Raw genomic sequence first — 23,334 nt, 5'->3', positions numbered from 1 at the left:
GCGGGCCCCGAAGCCTCTCCCTACTGCGAGGCGCTTGGCACCGCCACTCGCGCAGGCTCCGGGAGGTTCCGGGCGGGACGTCAGTCCGCTGTGCAGCGGGTGTTCTCTGGAAGCGAGTGAGGGGCGGGGGCCCGCTACCGCGGGGGGGAGAAAAGCCCCGACGGAGGATTTGTGAAAGTAGCAATTAGCCCCCGATTTCTGCCTCAGAAGTGCGGCCCGCCCCTCACCGTCTACTGTCCTTCAGCACGTTGTAGCCTGAACCTCTAAAACCTCCCTTGAGTATGTATTTTAAAATGAAAAATGTGTAATTTCCTTAGGCTTTCCCACGGAGGGGCTTCTCCCCGCCCCCCGCCGGAGGGTAATGAAAGCAGTAATAAAAACGTAGGAAGCGTAATAAACTCATTTAGTGACACTGTACCAGCGCTTACGAACACCGTTTTATTTAATTTCAGCGACCACACCATAATGACATCCCCCTTTTACAGATTTAAGTAGGATCCAGAATTTAAGCTGACATTTGTCTGACTCCCCTGCCACGGGATGCCGCGGATGGTAGGGCGCAAAGAGCCATTCTACCGACGAGGAAACTGAGGCCAGGGGAGCCCTGCTTCCCCGGGATCTTCTAGTTGGCGCAGTCCGAACTAGAAGTCTTCAAATTCCCAAGCTTCCTTTGGCTGCACCAGGCCCCCTGGAAGGCTCTTCCTGTTGTTGTTTTTTTTTTCCCTGGGAATGTTTAGGGAATTTGTTTCTTCCTTTTCTGAAAAGTGAAGAAACCTCAGTAACCCTAATGTCATGCGGATTTCTATCGTTGGAACGGAAGTGAGAGGGAAGGAGGTTAAAATTGAAGAAATCAAGTGTGGCTTCCTTGTGCGTGGTATCTAATCGGATTTCCTTGAACCTACAAAACACGAGGCCAACAGACCCTCCAGGAGAGAAACAAACGTTCTCAAAATGCCGAACAGGGGCGCCACCTCGTGGGGCTTGGGGACTCATTGTCCCACAGCAGCATAGCATAGTCCATAAATCTGAAAATTTTCATCCAAGGCTCATTTCCGTGTGACTAAAAGTCATATTCCCCGTTTTCATACCTCCAAATAAAAATGTCTTTAAAGATTCAAAGGTTTTTCACTTTATATAAGAACGTGTCAGTTTGGGGAACTTTATTCTTTGTGACCAATGTTGCTTTAGCTTCTCAATGATATAAATAAAACTTCTTCCAGTTCTTAAAGTTATTCTAATTTTATAAGTAAGCTTTTGTGGGTTTTTGGACCCTCCGAGCCGCACCCCTAGCAATCCTGCTTTCATATAGGTTTGTGTTAGGGCTCCTGTGGAAGCTTTTGTTTGAAGAGAGAGTTTCATGGCAACAAAACTTTGGACTCGATTGCTACTGAGGTCCCTTCCAGCTCTACGATTGCAAAATTCTACTGAATAATCGCTGTTCTTATTACTTGCGTGGACATCCTAGACCACTTTACTGCCCTGAACATTCGAATGGGACTTGCCCCCACAGGTTTTCTTGCCTCACTCTGAATCACTGCTTTGAGAGAAACGCATCTCCGGTTTCAGACATACCTCTGTGAGCCAACCTGAAGCATTCCTGCTTCCCTTCCTGCTCCTGAGGTAGGAAACAGAAGCTTCCTTTATCTTTAGCCTGTTCCCACGGTCAAGGAAGGAAGGAGTCCTTGGAGGTGCCGCAGCTTCCTGGATCTCTGACCTTAGTGGTCTAAATACTTTCCAATATTTCTTCAAAGAGCCCCTGTTTCATAACAGTCTGGCTGGGTTAAACATTGGGCTGGGTTAAAGTCCAACAAAGGATCTAGCAGGAGCTTCCACACCCTCTCTGAGCTGATATCTTGTGCCCTCTTGAGCAGCTTGAGCAGCTCCCACATGATTCATGTCCTTCCTTCCCCTCCAAAGCCCTGCGCAAAAGTAGTTCAAAATAGCCATTATCTTTCTCCACATAGCTAAAGCCAGATTTAGCTAACATGGATTAGCCAAATATATAAGATGCCTGCCTGACCTTTGAAGCCAGTTCCAATATATCCGCAAAATCAGGAAATTGTAACAAACAAAAAAAATGGCGCTATTCCAGGGACTTCAGAAATCAATGGGACATTCAGAATGTGATCGCAGCAGTTTCAAATGCATAGAATAAGAAAATATCCTTGTGGCCATATTCACCTTCAATTTTGTGATGAGATAGCTGTCGGTAGGTTAAATTTAAAATCGTTTCATTGCTATGAATTATTCTTTACAGCATGCTATACCAATACATAATATGACATATAAATAAAAAAAATGGAATGCATTTTAAAAAATCATTTGGAGGCGTGCCTGGGTGGCTCAGTCTATTAAACATCTGCCTTCGGCTCAGGTCATGATCCCGGTGTCCTGGGATCAAGCCCCGTATCGAGCTCCTTGATCAGCAGGAAGCCTCCTTCTCCCTCTCCCTCTGCCTGCCGCTCCCCCTTCTTGTGCTCTCTCTCTGTCAAATAAATAAAATCTTTAAAAAAATAAAAAATCATTTGGAGAGAAACTGTGAAACTCTCCCTTTCCCCCAAACTGTATTGACTTCAAATTTACCTGAGCTCCAGAAAAATGCACCTGCTATTTTTTTTTCCAGAAACACAGAAATCTAGCTCATTGAAACACTAAAATCATGTCTTATTTTTCTGGAACCCCACCAGTCTGCCTGACCAGACCCTGGAAAGGCAGTCCAGTTTTTTCCAACTCTGCATTCAGGGGAAATAAGCACATTTGCGGAGGTTAGGGCTTGGAATTAGGCAGATGCTTCGTACCCTTAACTACCCACTCCCATTACACAGCCTCTCCTGACACCTGCCCTTGAACAGGTCTCTGGCTTCAAGGCCCATACATGCACAGTACACACCTACAGGCCTATGGAACAATGACCCATCCCCAATCATTGGCATTGCCTCAAGAGTAAGAGAAAGCCCATCCCCAAGCCTTCTGTGGACCTGCTGCCTGTTGGGGTCCCCAAGTCCTGCTGCAATCAAGCCTTCCGAGTGTGTGTTATTGGAAGGTACTCTGGCCAAGCTGCCCAGCCTTGCCTTGGCAAGGCAGTCCATATTCCTCCAGCTCCGCTTTAAGCAGGAATGTGCACATTGTGTAGGTTAAGGCTTGGAATTAGGTAATGCTAGATATCCCCAACAGCCCTCTCTATGAACCAGCCTTGCCTGACATTGCACTTTTCCCCATCACTCACTACCCTGACTTGTGCCACCAGGGCATCTGTGGTCCACACCCATCAGTAGACCTTTAGTTATGGAAGCCTATGGATCTCAGGCCAGATGCAAACAACCTGAATAGCCTCTAGGATGGAGGGAGGCCACCACTCGAAAATTGTTTTGAGGTGGTAGCTTTAAACTGGCAAAGTTCAGTCCCCTTATAGATTCATTCTCTGCTGGAGTCCTGGGCATCCGCAGCAATCACAGATCCCAGGTGGCCCATTTGGACTCGCTGCCTGATGCGGTGCCTGATGACAAGGTGTGGACTAAGCATGTGCAGGTGTACAGGGATCTGGAACAGGGCAAGTGTCCTCAGAGGCTGATCATGAGAGTGGACTCTTGTGGTTACAAGGCATCTGCCAAATTCCAAGCCCTAACCTATACAAATGTGCTTATTCCCCCTGAAAGCAGAGCTGGAGGAATTGGACTGTCTTGCTTAGGATGGATGCTGTGAGCTGGCTGGAATATCCTCCAGTAACAGATACTTGGGAGCCTTGATTGCTGCAGGAGCCCGAACACCAGCAGAAAGTAAGTCCAGGTAAACACAATTGCCCATTCCAGTGGCCACCTCAGAGCAATTTCCGGTGTTGGGCTACCTCCACCTCTGCACCTACAAAGGTGGTTGCAGATGGGTGCTAGCTACACAGGCTTGGAGAGCTTCGCCTACCCAAAGGCAGCTGATGGAACCCATATGATGTGTGCACAGTATGTGCAGGTCAGTGGTGCTGGGGACCAGGCACAGGGCAAGTGTTGGGAAGGGTCAGATGATAGCAGCAAGCTCTAGGAGGTACAGCACATCAGCCCAATTCAAGATCTACCTTCCATTATGGAAGATTCACCCCAAGGCAGAGCTGGAGTGTTCAGGCTCCTTGACAGGGTAGGTCCAGGTGGCAGGCAGGACTGGGTGTCCTGTATTAGGAGATGTCTGGGAGTCTTTGTTTCTAGTAAAACCCAGCACCCCAACAGGCAGCAGGTCCACCTGGGGACTGAGTGTTGCCCATTTGCAGTTGCTACCTCAGAGCAATTATCAGAAGGCTCCCCCCACACTGCCGGAGGCTATACTGCTGGTGGCTATGCTGGTAGCTGGGGCCTGGCCACACTTCCATAGACTTGAAGGTCAGGCCTGCTCAAGTCTCGCATAGGGGTATGTACCGCGCGTGTGCAGGCAGCACAGCTCAGGGTGGAGGAGCCCCTGACCCGGGTTAGCCTCTGGAGAGGACTGGTTACTGGAGCAGGCTCTTGGGATTACAAGGTAGCTGCCGAATTCTAAGCCCTAACCTACACAATTGCACACATTCCCACTGAAGGCAGAGCTGGACTATCTGAATGGCCTTGCCAGGGCTGGATCATGCAGGCTGGTCAGGGTATCTATCATCGAAGAAGAGACACCTGGGAGCGTAGATGGTTGTAGAAGCCTGGGACCCCAGCAGATAGTAAATCCACTTGGGGACTGATGGTTGCTCTTTTTAGGAGCTGACTCAGACCAGTTTCAGGAGGGTGGGCTCCCTCTATCTTTGAGGCTATGCAGGTGGTTGACGAGGGGTCCTAGCTCCACAGGCTCTGTAAGCCCCCGCTGCCGAAAGGTGGCTGATGGCATTCAGACTGTATACGTGCAGGTGGCACAGCTGGAGGTACCAGGGACCTGAACAGGGCAAGTGTGAGAGGAGCTGGGTCACAAGCTTGCTGCTAGGGTGAGGACTGGGCATGCACCAGCAACAAAGGTCAGTGTCGTCAGACATCTGGAGCACAGTAAGGTGGGGCAAGGCCGGGTCATAGGAGGGGGCTGTTTGGGATACCTGGCATCTACAAATGCACACATTTCTGCTGAAGGCAGAGTTGGAAAAATGGATGGGGCAGGCTGGCTGACTGGGGCATTCTCCAATAAGGGACACCTGGGAGCCTTAAATACTGGGGAGGCCTGACCCCATTACTGCCATTCAGCTTGTGGGGTTCATGCTGGACTTCCAGAGGCCCAGACGGTCCACAGCAGCCCACGGGCAGCTTCCAGGGTGAAGACTGGGCATGTGTGGGTTGCACAGGTCAAGGTAGCTAGGCAATGTCAGGTCACAGGAGGGATGTATTGGGGGTGTAAGGTGTCAGCCTAAAGTGCAAAGCCCATATACCCATTGTGAACCTTTCTCTCAAAGGCAGAGCTAGAGGTTTGGTGGGGGTTTTTTTGTTTTTTTTTAAGATTTTACTTATTTATGGGGCACCTGGGTGGCTCAGTTGTTAAGCGTCTGCCTTCGGCTTGGGTCAAGATCCCAGGGTCCTGAGGGTCGAACCCCGCATCGGGCTCCCTGCTCTGCGGGAGGCCTGTTTCTCCATCTCCCACTCCCCCTGTTTGTGTTCCTTCTCTCGCTGTGTCTCTGTCAAATAAATAAAATCTTTAATAAAATCTTCTTAAAGATTTTATTTATTTATTTGGGAGAGAGTGAGTTGTGGGGGTGAGAAAGAGCGCATGAGCAGGGGAGAGGGGCAAAGGGAGAGGGAGAAGCAGACTTCCCTGCTGAGAAGGGAGCCCGGAGGTGGGGCTGATCCCAGAAACCTGGGATCATGACCAGAGCCAAAGGCAGACACTCAATTGACTGAGCCACCCAGGCATCCCCAGAGCTAGAGGTGTTTTAACTGCCTTGCAGAAGGGGCCTGGCTGGCATTATAGGCTTTTCTCCGTTTGGAGACACTCAGGGGTGCTGGTTCCTAGAGAAGGTGCGACACCATCAGGCAGTAAGTTCACATGTGCAACTGTTGCCCACTTGTGGCTTTCAGCGCAGAGTGCTTTTTGGAAGGTGGGCTCCCTCCACAATGATAGCTATGCAAGTGGTTGGGGCCTGGCTGGAGTATCATAAACTTTAAAGGCTGGGTCTGCCCAAGGTTGACATATGGGATGGGTACTGCTCATGTGTGGGCTGCACAGGTTAGGGTAGCCCAGGACCTGGAAGAGGGCAAGTGTCAGGAGAGGCTGGGTCACAGAGAGGGCTACTGGGTGCACCTGGCATCTGTTAATACCAAGACTGAAGCTACACAAAGATGCGTATTCCTCCTGATCGCAGAGCTGAAAGAATCTGCACTGCTTTGCCAGAGCGGGGCTGGGTGGGTATCTAGATGTATCCATCAAATAAGAGATACCTGGGAGCCCTGATTGCTGGAGAAGCCTGGGACCCCATCAGGCGGCCAGTCCAGATGGGGACTGACTGCCATCCATTTGCAGTGGCTGCCCCAGAGTGATTTTCAGAAAATGGGTTCCCTCTGCACTGGCGGCTCTGCACATGGTCGGGGCCTAGCCAGACTTCCACAGGTTTGGAGGGCCCGCTGGGTCTTCAGATGTGAACTGTGAATGCACAGGCAGGGCAGGTCAGGGTTGCTGAGGATCTCATCCAGGCAAGTGTCGGGAGAGGCCAGGTCACTGGGGAGGGCGCTGGGGATTACAGGGCATCGGCATAATTCAAGACCTAACCTACCCAATGCACATATTCCTGCAGAAGGCCTAACTGGAATCCTCTGTGCTGTCTTGCAGGGCTGGGTTGTGTGGGCTGGCTAGAGTAGCCTCCGGCAGGAGGCACCTGCGACCTGTGATTGCGGCAGAAGCCTGGAACCCCAGGAAACGGCGACTACGCATGGGCACTGGCTGTGGCCAGTTAAAAGCAGCCACCTTAGAAAAATTTTCAGGGGGAAGGCCTGGAGGTCAATCAGGTGCTTGGGATTCAGCTGGAGTTCCTCAGGCCTGGAGCGCCCCCTGCAGGCCAAAGTCCGGTGCTCCAGGGCAGGCTGCACATGCGCGAACCGCGCAGGTCAGGGTAGCCAGGCCCCCGGAGGAGGGCACTATCAGGATAGGCCAGGTAACAGGAGGCGGCACTTGGGAGTACCTGGTGTTTGCCTAATTCCGAGACGGAACCTACACAAATGTGTAGGTTCCCCTTGAAGGCGGAGCTGGAGGAATCTGGACTGACTTGCCAGGGTTGGATTGTGCAGGCTGGCAGGGGTAGCCTGAAGTAAGAAACACCTGGGAGCTGGATTGTTGCGGAAGCCCCGGACCCCAACAGACGGTAAGTGCACTTGGGGACTGACTCTCACCCATTTGGCATTCCCCTTAGACCCATGTCCATTTCGAGGCCATGCGGGTGGTTCGAGACGGGCACTATCTTTATAGGTCTGAGGGCCGCAGTGCCCAAGTGTGACTGACCGAGTACGAATTGCACATACATGGGATGGCCCACCTCAGGGTTGCCAAGGACCTGAAACAAGGCAGGTGTTGGGCGAGGCTGCGTCACAAGACCAGTTTTTGGAAGGACCTGACATCTGCCAAATTCCAAGCTGTAACCTGCACAAAGGTGCCGATCCTGCTGAGGGCAGAGCTGCACGAATCTGGACTGCTTGCCGGAGTGGGGCAGGCTCCACTGCCAGAGGCAGTAAGAGACACCTGGGGGCCCTGATTACTGGAGAAGCCTGGGACCCCACCAGGCAGCCAGTCCTAATGGCCTGTCGTCACATTAATGCTGCTTGCTGCCTCAGAATGATTATCTGGGGGGTGGGCCCTCTTCACCCTGCAGGCTTGCAGGTGGTTGGGGAACAGCCTGTCCACAGGCCTGGAGGGCACCATCTGCCAAGGACCAGCTGGCAGGGTGCTCGGACGGCCCATGCTCGGACGGCCCATGCTCGGGCCTGCAGGGCAGCGTAGCCGGGGAACGGAATCGGGGCAAGCTTCAGGAGAGTCTGAGTCAAATAGCAGGCTATTAGGGATATGTGGCATCTGCATAATTTCAAGGCTTACCCAACACAAGTGTGCATATTCCCACTGTAAGCAAAGCTGGCTGGTGGGGTACTCTCCAATAAGAGACACCTGGGAGCCTGGATTGCTGCTGAAATCTGAAATACCAACACACAGTAAGTCTACGGGGGGACTGACTGTTGCCCATTTTAGCAGCTATCTCTGATCAATTTTGGGGTAATGGGCTCCTTTTACACTTGAGGCTATGCAGGTGATAGGGAATGGGCCCTAGCTCCGTAGGGGCAGATAGCCCTGTTCACCCAAGGGTGGCTTTTGGGGTATGTACTGTGCCGGTGTGGGCCGTGCAGGTCAGGGTAGCCAGGAGTTTGTACTTAGGGAATGGGGCGAGTGTATGGAGAGGGCAAATCACAGGTTGGAGCTAGTCAGGGTACCTGGCATATGCCTAATTCCAAGGCTTAACCTACATAAAGATGGATGTTTCTCCAGAGGCCGATTTGGAGAAATCTGGACTGCCTTGCTAGCATGGGGCCAGGTGGGATGGCCGGAGTACCCTCCGATAAGAGACACCTGGGGCTTTGACTGCTGAAGACCAGGACCTTGTTAGAAAGGTCCCCCAGCCAGTCTAAATGGGGATTGACCATCACCAGCTTCAGCAGGAACCTCAGAAAGATTTTCAAGCGATGGGCTCTCTCCACAGTGGAAGTTAGCAGTAGTTCAGGACTGCTCTGAGTTCCAAGGGCTTGTAGACGGGGTCTGCCTTGAGACTGGCTTACAAGGTGTGTACTACACATGTGTGGGACTCCCAGATCAGGGTAGCTGAGGATCCAGAACAGAGCAAGCATCTAGAGAAGCTGGGTCACTGGAGCAGTCTCCTGGGTTACAAGGCCTCTGCCTTATTCCAAGCCCTAATTCATACAAATGAGCATCTTCCACTGACAGCAGAGCTGGAGGAAGATGGAGCAGATGGGCTGGCTAACCCGGTGTCTTCCAACAGGAGACATCTGGGAGACTTGATTGTTGCCAGAGTCCAAAAGAGGAGCACACATGGGGACTGACTACTGTCACTTTACTTTTATTTTTTTATTTAAATTCAATTAGGTAACATATAGTACATCATTAGTTTTTGGTGTAGTGTTCAATGATTCATTAGTTGCGTATAACACCCAGTGCCCATCACATCACATCCCCTCCTTATTGCTCCACTTTAAAGCTGCTGCCTCAGAAAGATTTTTGACGGAGGTGGTGGGGGGAGATGATGGGTTCCCTCCACCCAGAGGCCATTCATGGGGTTATGGTTGGGTTCCAGCTGGAGTTCCACAGGCCTGGAGCGCCCCCTGCAGCCCAAGACGGGCTGGCAGGGTGCTGTGCGTGCATGCGCAGGCTACGCAGGTCAGGGTAGCCAGGGACCTGGGAACGGGCAGTGCCAGGCAAGGCCGAGCCACAGGAGGGTGCTGTTAACGATAGAGAGCGATGGCCTAATGCACAAGGCCTACCTACTTGTAGTGGTTTTCTCTCTGAAGGCAGAGCTGGAGGTTTTCCAACTGCTTTCCCAGGAGAGGCTGGGCCAGCAAGACGGGATATCCTCCATTAGATACCTGGGGGTGTCCCAGGTCCTAGAGACGCTGGGAACCCTCAGCCAGTAAGTTCACATGGGGACTGATTATTACCCATTTGCAGCTTTCAGCTCAGAGCAGTTTTTGGAAGGTGGGCTCCCTCCATGCTGGTGGCTTGTGCCCAGCTAGCATTTCCCAAGCTTGGTGGACTGGATCTGCCCAAGCCTGGCTTAGGGGGTGTGAACTGTGCATGTGCAGGCTGCACAGGTCAGGGAGCTGGGGACCAGGATCAGGGCAAGTGACCTGTGAGGCTGGGTCATAAGGGAGGGCTATTGAAAGTACCTGGCATCTGCCTAATTCCAAACCTTAAGCTATACAAATGGACATACTCCCCATGAAGATAGAACTGAAAAAATCTGGACTGCCTTGCCAGGTCTGAGCAGGCTGAGATGGCTGGGGTACTGTCCAGGAAGTGACGGCTCAAAGCTGTGATTGCTGGAGAAGCCCAGGATCCGGTTAGGCAACCAGTCCAAATGGGGACAGTCTTTCAACAGTTTAAAGTTGCCTCAGGGGGCGCCTGGGTGGCTCGGTCGGTTGACCGTCTGCCTTGGGCTTAGGTCATGATGCCAGGGTCCTGGGATCGAGCCCCGCATCAGGCTCCCTGCTCAGCCGGGAGCCTGCTTCTCCCTCTCCCTCTGCCTGCCGCTCTCCCTGCTTGTGCTCTTCTCTCTCTCTGTCAAATAAGTATATAAAATCTAAAAATAATAATAAAAAAATAAACCTGCCTCAGAAAGATTTTCTGGGGCTGGACTCCTTCCACCCTGAGACCCTTGAGGTGGTTGAATTCAGGCCAGAGTTCCCCAGGCCTGGAGTGTCCCTGGCAGCCCAAGCCAGATGACAGAGCAAGTACTTCACATGTGCGGGCGGTGCAGGTCGGGGTAGCCACGGACCTGGAACAGGCAAAGTTGGGTGAGCCTGGGTCACAGGAGGAGCATTTTGGGCATACCTGGCATGTTCCTAATTCCAAGCCCTAATTGACACATGATCTGTATTCCCCCTTGAAGACAGAGCTGGAGGAATCTGGAATGCTTTACCAGGGTTCGATCAGACAGGCTGGGTGAGGCAGCTTCCAGTAAGAGACACCTGGGATCCTTGATGGCTTCAGAAAGCTAGGACCCCAGCAAACAGTAAGTACACATGGGGAATGTCACCCATTTCCATGGCTGCCTCAGAACAAGTTTTGGGAGGTAGGCTCCTTCTACCCTTGAGGCAATGCAGGAAGTTGGGGATGAGCCCTAGCTCTGCAGGCCTGGGGACCTGGCTAGCCAAGGGTGGCTGACTGGGTGCAGGCTGCTCATGCCAGGAGGCGCAGGTCAGAGGAGCCAGGGACCTGGAGCAGGGCAATGTCAGCAAGGCTGGGTTACAGGAACAGGCTGTTGGAGGTACCTGGCATGTGCCTAATTCCAAACTTTAACCTACACAAATGCACTTATTCCCCAATGAAGGCTGTTTTGTTTTGGGAGGCAAATAAAGCTCAGAGACTAATTTTGTCTTTGCCAACAATGTATTTAACAACGGTTCCCCATGCGAATTGCACAAGCCAGTAGCATACGAGAGAATGTCTTTTCATCAGATAATACAGAAATCACAGACTCCAAACCAATGTTAGATTAATCACACGATTGTTCCAGGCAAGGAGTCAAATATAGCTGAGGTGTATCTTTATAGGAGTTGGTACTCAGGAGAGACTGCTTAGCCAACCCAGAGCTGAGTTCTGGCTGCCGGCACAAAAAGGAAAGTCTCGTGTTGCTACAGCACGTTGCTAGGGAACGAGGACCACCGCGGTGTTGATGGATAATGGGATTTTTGCTGGGATGCTAATATGGCTTTTGCTACCACCTGTGAAAGAATCACATTTACAGAGGTAGGGGCTAATTGCCTCCAAGGTCTTCAGGAGTTCTTTTTGATCAGCCAAGTGTAGCCTTGCCCAGACCAAACACTCTCCTTGTCCTCATGGACTCTCGGTATTTATAGTCTAATGTCCCTTTACCATAGCTGCTGCTTCATATGTTTTTAATGTAAGGCTCTAGGGGGCCCATCAGCAGCTGAGCTACTCAGTTCTCCGATGAGATGATGACATCTGACACAACTTCACCCAAAAGCAACACTCAAAGCAACTTCACTTCTAAGAACAACTTTATTTTTGTCTTTGTTATAAACAAGCGGATTTGAAATCCTGTCAAACCAATACACCACAGTCTACCCCATGATTTCAGATCACTCACACACTAATACTAAGGGTCTAATGTCCTGTACAAATCTAAATTCACAAAAATATCAATCTACCCTGTGATTCTACATCACAATGTTAATCACAAACAGTCCTATTTGGAGAGCATTTTTCCTCTGACAAACATTCTTTTACACTGTAGTTGAATGGCCAATTTAAACAACTATGTTCCTAATATCGATATAAGCATAACAAAGAACTCTTTAATATGGTACCATATTTAATCTCCAAACAACCAAAAGTTAAGTTTCTTGAACCACTTAGTTTAACGTCCTTGACAAATATGTTTCCAAGTGAAGATCATCTTTACAAAGCTCCAGAGGGTGCAAACTTGCACGGTACTATCAAGCAGGTGTTTAATTGCCATAACATCAGCATTCAAGGCTGCCATTATGTTAAGGAAGGCATGTGTTCGTTCCCTTTTTAATTCCTGCAAAGTTGTGTTGATTTTTATTAATCTTCCAAATGTGCCTTGACTTAGGTTTTCTAATGTATGATTTATATGTATTAGATCAGTTTGAGGAGGTTCAGTGTGAAATATTTTTCTGGCTATTTTAATAGCTCTTGATCTTTTCTTGACCTCGAATAACGTCTTTTCCCCTCTACTGACACATCCATTACCTGTTGTAGTTTTACACATCACATCATGTTGTGTTCCTTATTTTCCCTTTGACTCCATTAGGTTAGGGTGAGGTTTGGCTTAGAGCATGCTATCCTGGTTCAAGTTCCCACATAATATATAACTGGTTGGGGAGGCATCAAAGCCATAGTCATAAGTACTTGTTTGGTACTTGTACCATCAGGTATATCCAGAAGTCCAGCAGTAATAAGGGTATTTTCATTCCATTCCAGCAATATATCCTTAGGAACATGTTTTTCTTCCTTCATAAGGGGGTTTTCTGTGGCCAGTGGGCTCCACTCTCCCTTTTGATATTGGGAAACTGCATATGTGGGTAACCCAATGCCCTGTTTCCTCCTTTAAAGGCCAATATTCTAATTTCACCATTGCCCAAGGAATTAGAGCCATTAGGATGTGTGATACCTACTTTCCTTCTGGTTGGGTGGTTATCTCAGGCGACAAGTACTGCCTTGAGATTATAGCTGTCCTAAGACTACCCCATGTGTCAACCATTCCTAGCTGTAACATTGACAATCAACACAGAAACCTGTTTCATGTTGTTTTTTAGTAGTATTTTTAGTGTGTTCTCCAGCTGCTTTTATGCCAAACTTCCATTGCTCTGTGTACTTTTGTGTGAAATTTATTTATGTTTTGTAATATATGGTGAATATTTCCATCTGTGTACCCAGTGATGACAAAGCTACCATTGCATGTGTGTTAAATTGAGATTGTTTGGTTTCAAAAATTGAAAATTTAATATGATTTGAGGGATTTGGGATTGAGAAAAAAATGGCTTGTCATTGTTGTTCCAGTTAAACCTACCAGTCCAACAAGGAACTGTAAGGGTTTCCTTCCTTTTAGTGAATCTGTCTTTGGCATACTTTGTAAATTGAGCATAAATGAGGATGGATAAAACTGAACACAATTAGGGTATCTGTATCTGGCTAGGAAGTCCTACATGTTAAATTTCAAAGTGTAGGCTCTCTTGTAGGGTATGACTGGGAGTGATTTTGTCAACATAGATTGCCATATTGTTAGGGTAGAAATCTGCAGTGTGAGAAAGAAGCCTGGAAAGGATATCCCAAAGGATATCCCAAAGGATAATGATATGTGATATAGGCCTCATTTCCTACGTGTCCTCTATATATCATACAAGGTGTCCCTATTCTTTTAAAGTCTGGACATAATATCTGTGGATCTATTGCTCACATTGTCCATTCATACCTATTTTCTAATAGGTGAATACAGACTAAACAGTGTAAATTGGGAGTATAGTAAATGATCAATTTTTTGGCCTATTTTTATTTAAAGATATAATTGTCCATTCTGCGTATTCAGCAGCTGTTTTTTTGTTTGTTTGTTTTACAATAAAATGCTAGCGCACAAATCAGGAACTAAATCTGGGTTATTTTCAGAATCTCCGTCATGTGTCCAATGCTGCATTCAATTCAGTAAAAGTACAAAATTTAGCACCTAGTTGCATTGGTTTTAGTTTTTCACTTTAATATAAAGTTTATTAATGAGACCGATACAAACAGTTATAAATACAAAGACCACTAATCCCATGCCAGGTCTGGGCCTTCACATTTATTCATTTAAGAAGGCTTACAAAATTTAGATCTCATAACAACTTGTTAATGAATTTAAAAATTCTTTTAGGCCCCTATAAGGTAGATATTATTATGATCCCTTTTTTAAAAAATGAGAAACTGAGGCCCAAGCCAGTAAGGAGCGGAAATGAGATGGGAACCCAACATACTGGCTGCAGAGCCGACCCCCTTTCCTAGTACATACATCTGCCTTTTATTTACTTGAATATTTTGACTCTACCAACTGATGTAGTTTCTTGTATATTTTTAAACTCAACAAACTGCAGTAACGACCCCAAATTTAAAAGTCTCATGTTCATTTGAATATTTAAGCCTTGACTTGAGGATCCTGGAACTGCCTTGAGGTGTCCAGGTGCAAGTGGTACCTTTTAGCAGCTTTCGAGCACTAACTGCAGGAAAAGAAAACAAATCCCAGCCTTTTATTAAGGGAGCACCCAACAGGGTCTCAACTAGAAGCACCCAGGATTTTAGACAGAATCCCATACAATTAGTGGAGTACTCTAGAGGAACAGGGTAAGTAGATCTAAGCCTCTCAGGTTTTGCCTCAAACTCTAATTCTTTTTCATGCATTATTTGTATTTTATCATAGACAGCTTTAGTTTTGAAATTATATTTCCTAAGCATTGAATGGATACAGATATTCTTTGCATATTAGTGCAACTTTCCAAGAGCTCCTTATCAGCTAATGCAATCTAATTAATGTCAAGAACCAAAAGAGACTTTTGAAAAAAGTTCTAGAGGAACAATCTCTGCAAATACATATTTTCCCCAATATTACTTGGGTTTTATAGGACCAAGTACAAAAATAATATCATTACATTTGGGTCATAACACATTTCAGTTTCAGTTTTGTATTCACATTATGTTTAGTATTTAGTATTTAGATCATTCTAATTCCTGGCGATTTTGCCCTATCTCCAAAGATCATTTTAATTCCGTTACAACAACAACAAAAACTATACTATTCAGCAAGTTACATCTTTGAGAAGTTTTGGTTATTCTACACAAAACGCCATGCCGTGCCTGCACCCTCAGATTCGCATTCTATTGTTACTGCATGGATGCCTTAGCAAGGGAACACAAAATCCTTTCATTCCGGTTATTGTTTATGTGGTCCAGTAAGGGCTGTAAATGTGGGAGACAATTTTGCTAGAATCCACATTTTACTTAAAGGCTAAACAGTCATTGGTCTTTTATGGAGAGGCCATGGCTTAAGTCCAAGGCTTAATTTCCTTTTATCCATTTCCTTCAATGTATTATATATTCTTATTTTTGGTTTTCAACACTTGTGCTAGATGTGTTTTTCTTTGTATCCATCCTGCTTGTATTGACAGTTTGTTATTAATAGCTATATTTTGGAAAATTCTCAGCTGTGTTTTAGAAATTATTTCTTTGGTCCCTTCCTTTCCTTCTTTTTCTTAAGGGATGTCGAGTACATGTGTTAGATTGTTTGATGTTGTTCCATAGCTATTGGTAGTTCTCTTCTGGTTTCGTTTTGCTTTGGTTGCTTTTTGATTTTTAACCACAGTGTTTTTCTTCTTGTTGTTTGTGTTTCTAATTTCCATTCATATATTTTCAGTTTTACTGAATCATTCCTCTTTTGTTCCCAGTCTGCCTATTGAAGGAGTTCATCTTCGATACCATGTTTGTCACTTCTAATATTTCTATTTGGCTTTTTAAAAAATCACTTCCATGTCTCTGTTAAGATTACCCATTTGTCCATGCATGTTGTCCACCTTTTCACTGGATTCTTTAAGATACTAATTATAGTTACTTTAAATTGTCTGATAGTTTCACCATCCGGGCCATCCTTTGATCTTTTTGTGTTGTCTATTCTGTCTGTTGATAATGGGTTTAGGGGAGTTGCTTTTAGTGTGTCACACATAATTTTTATTCAATGCCTATTAGGTGTGTGAAAGAATAGCAGACACCAAGGTAAATGTTACTTATACCTGGAAATAGGTATACCTTTATCTGCCAGGCCATTAATGTGAGGGGTTGAGCCAATCTAGTCAATAGTTGAACTAGCTTTGGGTTTTGTTTTTGCGATAGGTACCATAGGCTTTAAGCTTCTCCCGGGGTGGGCTGCTACTTCCATGTTCTTACTGGGAAGTCTGGGTGGTCATGGGTTTTCTGCAGTAATTCTCCTCTACCAAACAGACCCTGTTACTCAGCATGAGATGTGAGTGGGGCAGAGGGTTCTCTTGGTTCCCCTGTTCGAACAATAGGGGGAGGCAAGTGCTATGTACCTGAGTCTCTAAAGTGGAACTTTCTCAGCATTCCTACTCTGAGCCTGTGGTGGGCAACTTCTGCCTCTGCCTTAGTTCAGGTCTAGAGTGGCAGTGTCGTAGGCACAAGGTACATGTAGCTATTTAAAATGTAATTGTAATTAATTATAATTACAAGTAATTGGAATTTAATTACAATTAAGGCTGATTCATAGAACATGCAGCTTGTGGCTCCTGTATTGGACAGCACAGTTATAAAACATTTCTGTCAGCGCAGAAAATTCCACAGCACAGGTCTAGAAGGGCAGGTGGCTGAACTTGGCCTTGTGTCAGTGGAGAGTTTGGGGTATAAGTGAGGTTGTCACTCCTCTTCTGGCAGCAGCAGACCTCTTCTACACGTCAGTGTGGGTCTTGGGCAAAAGCAGGTCCGAGAGCGCCTCCCCTTGAGTCTCTGCAGGGTGCGGGGTGTGGGCAAGCTTCTGTTCTTCCCCAGAGGCAGAGCCCTTCACCTGGGACCAGCGTGTGCACGGGGTTCCTGCCTCACCCCCGGCAGGTGATGGCTTTTGCCTCCTGACAGAGATAAGATACAAGACATGGCAGAGACTGAAGGCATTTGTTTCCTGTGTCAGGAGGGTCTGTGGCCTTGCGCTTGTTCCCTGGCGGTGGCCAGTCACCGCCTCGTGGTCACACAGGGACCAGAACACAGACGAATGCCTTCTGGTGTGCCTGTTCCACCCTGAAACCTCATCAGGCCCCATAGCCTGCGTCGTGACGGGGCTTTCCAGTCCTCCCCGCCTGCCCCTCATCTTTCTCACCAGCACCCATTTGTGAAAGAAGATTGAGCTCAAATTTACCTGTGCAAATAGACTGTTTTTTTCAGCATTTTTGAGGTCTGAAGGGGGCAGGTTTATGCTACTAGCTCATTGCCATCTGTGGAGTGTGTTGATTCAGAGATGTAATTTATATTGATGATATGATTTCCTCTGCCTGTGCCTTGATGGTTGTGTTTCACCCTCAATTATAATCAAATCATGGGGGTTATCTTGATTGCTGTCAGATCACTTATAAATAGAGCTAGAAACATTTAAATTAACTGGTAGGTAAGCTTAAAGTACTAGTCTAAATATAGAAAAGGACGTTTTTAAAGGAAGTAGTTAGTATTTTTCTTCCTAAGTTTGCCTTTGGTGGTGTATTATTGTGTCTTGAGACCAAATTTTTCAGAAATATTCCATAGGCAAATGAAGCAACCGCCATTTTTAGAGCTGGGCTTGTAGCACCTAGATGCTACAAAACAAAATTCAGCACCTGGTTGCATTGGTCTATATGCTGGGTTATAATACCAAGAGCTGGTTAGTAGTTCGGGCCAATCTTCATCCTCCAAGTCAGTGTCTAATAGAGTTGTTGTTCAGAATCCTTGTTGCTTCTTATGGAGATTAAGGTGGAGGTGCCACTGCTTCATCAGGTTCCCTAAATATTTAGTGTCTCTACTGATAGAAGCTTTCCTAGTGAGTAGATGGTGCTGACAGTGAAGGATGGGGTGGAGACGCTGGGTTTGGTGATGCTGGTGATGTCAGTGAGTCCTCCGTTGCAGTGAGGTGACCAGGATAGTGATCCCTGGATAAGGCAGGGGATGTCCCAGACAGTTGTACGGGACCAGAAGATGGCATTCCAATTCAGAACACTGGCACAACCGCTACTGCTGGAGCTGGCAGAAGAGTATCCATGGCTGCAATGAGTGTGGTCTCCAACAGTGAGCAACAGGCAACAGAGTGCGGCCAGCAGGCAGCATGCGGCACTGACCCGCTGAGTAATCTTGATAGGGTTAAAGATGCATAGTGGATTCCTGCCTGCAAGATAAGGATAGTATCCTAGACATTTGTAATTCTTTCTTGTTGTTCTTGCCACTCAAGGATATCTATCATTATTATGTCCATTTTTGCCAACATTTCCCCAAGCACAGTCATCCTGCATCATGCTAGGCTAAATATTAGGCATCTAGTGTTAATACAGTAAAGATGGTGTTCTTCATGTCTAACATTTTTATAGAGGCATCATATTATTGTCTTTAATTTGATGTAATATGGTTTTTTCTTCAGTCAGCTAGTAGGTTTTATTGGTGGCAGGTGTTATAATTTCCCCAGTACTATATATACCATTATGGCTTCTCTTAATGAATATTTTTCCTTCTAATTTAGATTCTGGGGTATTGTTAATACCCTTATCTGTGTGGGTGCTTGCAATATTAATTCAATGGGCGTTGTTCCATTCTTTCTATATTTATGGTTTAGAGATCTTGCCACCTCCCAGATTGCTTTAGTCCAAGCTTTTATATCAGGATTAGTATGTTTCTGCTTGAGTAAGCCATTATACCTTTCATTTGACCCAGATGTGGTTGGCTTGTGGGTTTAAGTGGAGGTTCCACATTATGCTTTGTTCCTTAGCCCATTCTTGTATTTGCTTTCCTTTGAAGTGGGTGCCCTGATCTGAGTCTATGATGGTTGGGGTACCATAGCAAGCAATCCAGATTTCTAATGCTCTGATGGTGGATTTTTGATAATTTTTCCTGCAAAGATACAGTAATCCTATGCCTGACCATGTGTCTACAATGGTGCATGAATATAGTTGATTCTCTGATATAGGCAAGGGTTCTTTTTGTTTTTTTAAGATTTTAATTATTTGTTAGAGAAAGAGAGAGAACACAAGCATCGGGAGCAACAGGCAGAGGGAGAGGGAGAAGCAAGCTTCCTGTTGAGCAAGGAGCCTGATGCGGGGCTCGATCCCAAGACACTGGGATCATGACCTGAGCAGAGACAGATGCTTAACTGACTGAGCCACCCAGGTTCCTCTAGGCAAGGGTTCTCTATAATCATTTGTATAATTTGGAAAGGTCTGTCAGCTTTGACCTTACATAGAGTATTCGTTAGTGACCTCCAACCTTTAAACTTTCAGCAATTCCCACACTTCTTAATTTGAAATTGGAGGTATTTGGTATGTATATATGTATTTCTTGACCATGTTCTAGTGCTTTTTGTGCCAACATGACCTGTTTGATATGCACCCATGCAATGATTCAATCAATTGACATATCTTTGTGCTCAGGTTTATGTTCCATTGTCCTTCTTGTTTATGTATGGTTGTGTTTTGAATTGGTTTCCTCATTAGTCATGAATCATTGTGGTTTTTGTTAAATTTTAGGAATTTTAGCCTCTTTATTTTTGTAGTGAGTTTGTCTATCTGGTCATTAAGTTTCGTTACTCAGAGTTGTCCTTCTGATGTGCAGAGACATGTGTGATGAACATGGAGATATCAGCCAGTACTATTTTCTGCCATATGTCCTTACTCCATATGTTCATATTTCTATTTTCCAGTTATTTTCCTGCCACGTTCCTGACCAAAGAGCTATCCCATTAGCTATTGCCCATGAGTCTGAAGAAAGATATATGTCATTCTGATTTTCCTTAACAGATTGTCCAATTGCCAATTTTATGGCTATTAACTCAGCATATTGTGCTGATTTTCTCTAGCCTGATTCTGACAGGGTTGGACCATCATTAGTCCTCAAGGCTGCTGCCTGCCAGCATTTTCCAGATGGTGTCATGGAGGCTGATCCATCTATAAACCAGGCATTGTTGAGTGCCATGGACCACGGCAGTCCCTGTTGCCCAACTGCTGGAGCTTGGATAGGCTCACCCCTCAGGAATTCTGGCAAGTCCACTATTGGCATATTGGAGATTTTTCTCAGTTCATACAGAAGTTGACCTTCAATCCATTTGTCTTGCTTGGAAATATACCATTTCCATGTTAGGACTTTATGGTCAGGAGTAGTTTCTCTCTGTTTGTCAGGGGTCTGCTTTATGGTCAGGAGTAGTTTCTCTCTGTTTGTCAGGGGTCTGCTTTACCCACTCCAGTATAGACTGTTGGAGTTTAAGTATAATTAGTTTATTTTCTGTTAGTGGCTCTGTATTTTGTAGGGCTCATAGAGTGTCCAGGTGAGCCTTTAATTGGTTCATTTCTGTTTTGGGGCCACAGAAATTTCTTTTTTTTTTTTAAAGATTTTATTTATTTATTTAAGAGAGAGAGAGCCTGAGCAGGCGGAGAGGGGCAGAGGGAGATGGAGAAGCAGACTCCTCACTGAGTAGGGAACCTGATGCGGGACTTGATCCCAGGAACCCGAGATCATGACCCGAGCCAAAGGCAGATGTTCAACCAACTGAGCCACCCAGGTGCCCCGGGCCACAGGAATTTTAGTCCAAAATACAATTGGGTAATATTTGGGGTCCTGTGGTGTTTTAGTCCACAAAGACCATGTTGCAAACCCTTGTGACTGTAGGCATTCTGGTTTATCTCTAGAGTCCTCATTAGTGGTGCCAGTGAATTACAAGTTCTGACAGCATTTGTGAAATAAGAAAAGGCTTCCTCTTGAGTCTCTGTCCATCTAAACTCCTACTCTTCCTAATTATTTTATAAATGTTTTTTAATATGATCCTCATATGTGGTATGTGCTGTTTCCAATATCCAAACAATCCTATCAGTTTTGGAGCTGCTGTTTTTGTGGGACGAATGGAATGCAATCTAGCTTGTCTGTGACTGAGTCTGGTATTTTTTGCCTTCAGAAGACCTAGAAATTTTATTTTAGTGTGGGGTGCTTGGACATTACTTGGGTCAATTGTTATTCTCTGAGTGTAAGAATTCAATTAACTCTATTGTGACTCTAGTCTGTTCTTCTAAGTTATCACCATAAATAGTATGTCATCAATACAGGAAATGCTGGTTTATGTATTTGTTGTTTTCTTGAAAGTTCTGGATGTTTTGTTAGAAAGTTGTGGGCTGTTACTGGGCTGTTGTGATATTCTTGTGGTAACCTAGTAAACTGATATTGTCTGCCTTCCCATATGAGGGCAGTCATGGGTTGGTTCTCCTTATCAATTGGAATAGCAACAATATGTCAGATAAGTCTATCACCATGTAGTAAGTTCCTGATCCAGTGGTGATATTGTTTATGATAGCACCTATATCTGAATGCTCCCTCAACTGGGGGAGAGTATTTAACTTCCCATTATCTACTGTATGTCTATATTACCCATCTGACTTTAACAAGGCTAGACCGGATTATTAAATGGAGAAATAGTAATTTGTTCCTTTAGGTGTTCTTGAATTTTTTTAAATTTGTAGATGTCTTATTACATCTATTCCAAGAACATTTTCTAAGTTGGGACCTATAATGCATTTAGCCTTAATGGATGGTTGTTGGTTTAGACCCTCCTCCTCAGGAGCTTCCCAGGTGAAATCTGAAACTGGACCTTGTATGCAGAGAGCAGAGAGAGAAGAGGCAGGCCACTCTGGTTGGTAGGTGACAGTTTTAGTAAGCAACGGAAATGTACATACAGTGCTTGTCTTAGGCAATAGCAAGGTGAAGGGATCCCCCCCCAATATCTGCCTGCCAAATCAAAGTTTATATAGACGCCTTCACTGGGTTCAATCATGTATACTGTGTGGGTCTTCTTGATACCACATCACTATCTCAAGGCTATGTCCTTGGAGAAGCCTGTAGAAACTGGAAAGTCAAGTAGAATATACATTCCGAGGACAGGGATGGGGGTGAAGACCCTCTGAGTGCCTGGGTCCAGCTTATGGGTCTATTGGCAGTCACATCTTTTTTGATGACCTTCCCAAACAGTGGTCTATTATCAATTGTTAGGAATCTATGTACTCATGTCCCTGGGATAATTTTACTCTTAATCCTTCAATTAATCCCTTTTAATTGTTAAAATTTTCTAAATTAGTTGGATATCCTTGCACTATTGTTACTTGGGACCCTGTATGTGATAATATAGTAGTATATGTTGTATTTTTTGAAATGTATTATTTTTTTAAAGATTTCATTTATTTATATATGAGAGAAAAAGAGCATGCATAAGGGCGGAGGCAGAGGGGAGAGAGAGGGAAAAGCAGACTCCCCACTGAGCAGGGCACCTGACGCAGGGCTCGATCCCAGGATCCCAGGATCATGACCCGAGCTGAAGACAGATGCTTACTTAATGACTGAGCCACCCGAAATATATTAATTTTTAAATTTTCTTGTCTTTTTATTTTTTTAATTGAAATATAGTTGACATACAATGTTACATTAGTTTTAGGTGTACAAAATAGCGATTTGACAGCTCTATATGTCATGTCCTGCTCAGCACAAGTGTAGCTCCCATCTGTCACCATACGACGCTGTCACAACGCTACTGACTATATTCGCTATCCTACCTGTTATCCCCATGCCTTATTCATCCCATAACTGGAAGCCTGTACCTCCCACTCCCCTTAACCTACTCTGCCCATTCCTCAAACCCCCCCCGCCCGCCCCACCGGCTACTGTCAGTTTGTTCTCTGAATTTAAGGGTCTTTCTGCTTTTGTTGGCTTGTTTTTTAGATTCCACATGTAAGTGAAATCACCCAGTACTTGTCTTTTCTGAGTTATTTCACTTAGCATAATATGTCTAGGTCCATCGAAAAAGGCAAGATCTTACTGCTTTTTTTTAATAGTTGAGTAATATTAAGTTATATATAGAGTCACATCTTTATCTATTGATGGACACTTAGCTTGTTTCCATGTCTTTGCTTTGTAAATAATGTCGCAATAAACATAGGGGTGCAGGAATCTTTTTGAATTAATGTTTTATGTGGGTAAATACCCAGTAGTGGAATTACTGGATCATACGGTATTTCTATTTTTTTTTTCCATGTAGAGGTTTTTGTTTGAACATAGAGTTTCATTTCTCTGGAATAAATGTCCAAGAGTGCAATTGTTAGGTCATATGGAAATTACATGTTTATTTTTTACTTATTTTTAAAATTTAAGTATAGTTAACACAATGTTACATCAGTTTCAGTTGTATATGACTGTACAAGTTTATATATTATGCTGTGTTCACTCCAAGTGTAGCAACCATCTGTCCTGTTACATCACTATTACGGTATCATTGACTCTATTCCTTATGCTGTGCCTTTATTCCCATGACTTATTCATCCCATAACTGGGTGTATATATCTTTTCAAATTGGTGGGTTTG

The sequence above is a fragment of the Zalophus californianus genome, chromosome 10 (assembly GCF_009762305.2).
Source record: "Zalophus californianus isolate mZalCal1 chromosome 10, mZalCal1.pri.v2, whole genome shotgun sequence".
Lineage (NCBI taxonomy): Eukaryota > Metazoa > Chordata > Mammalia > Carnivora > Otariidae > Zalophus > Zalophus californianus.
Note: the sequence above shows the minus strand (reverse complement) of the source record.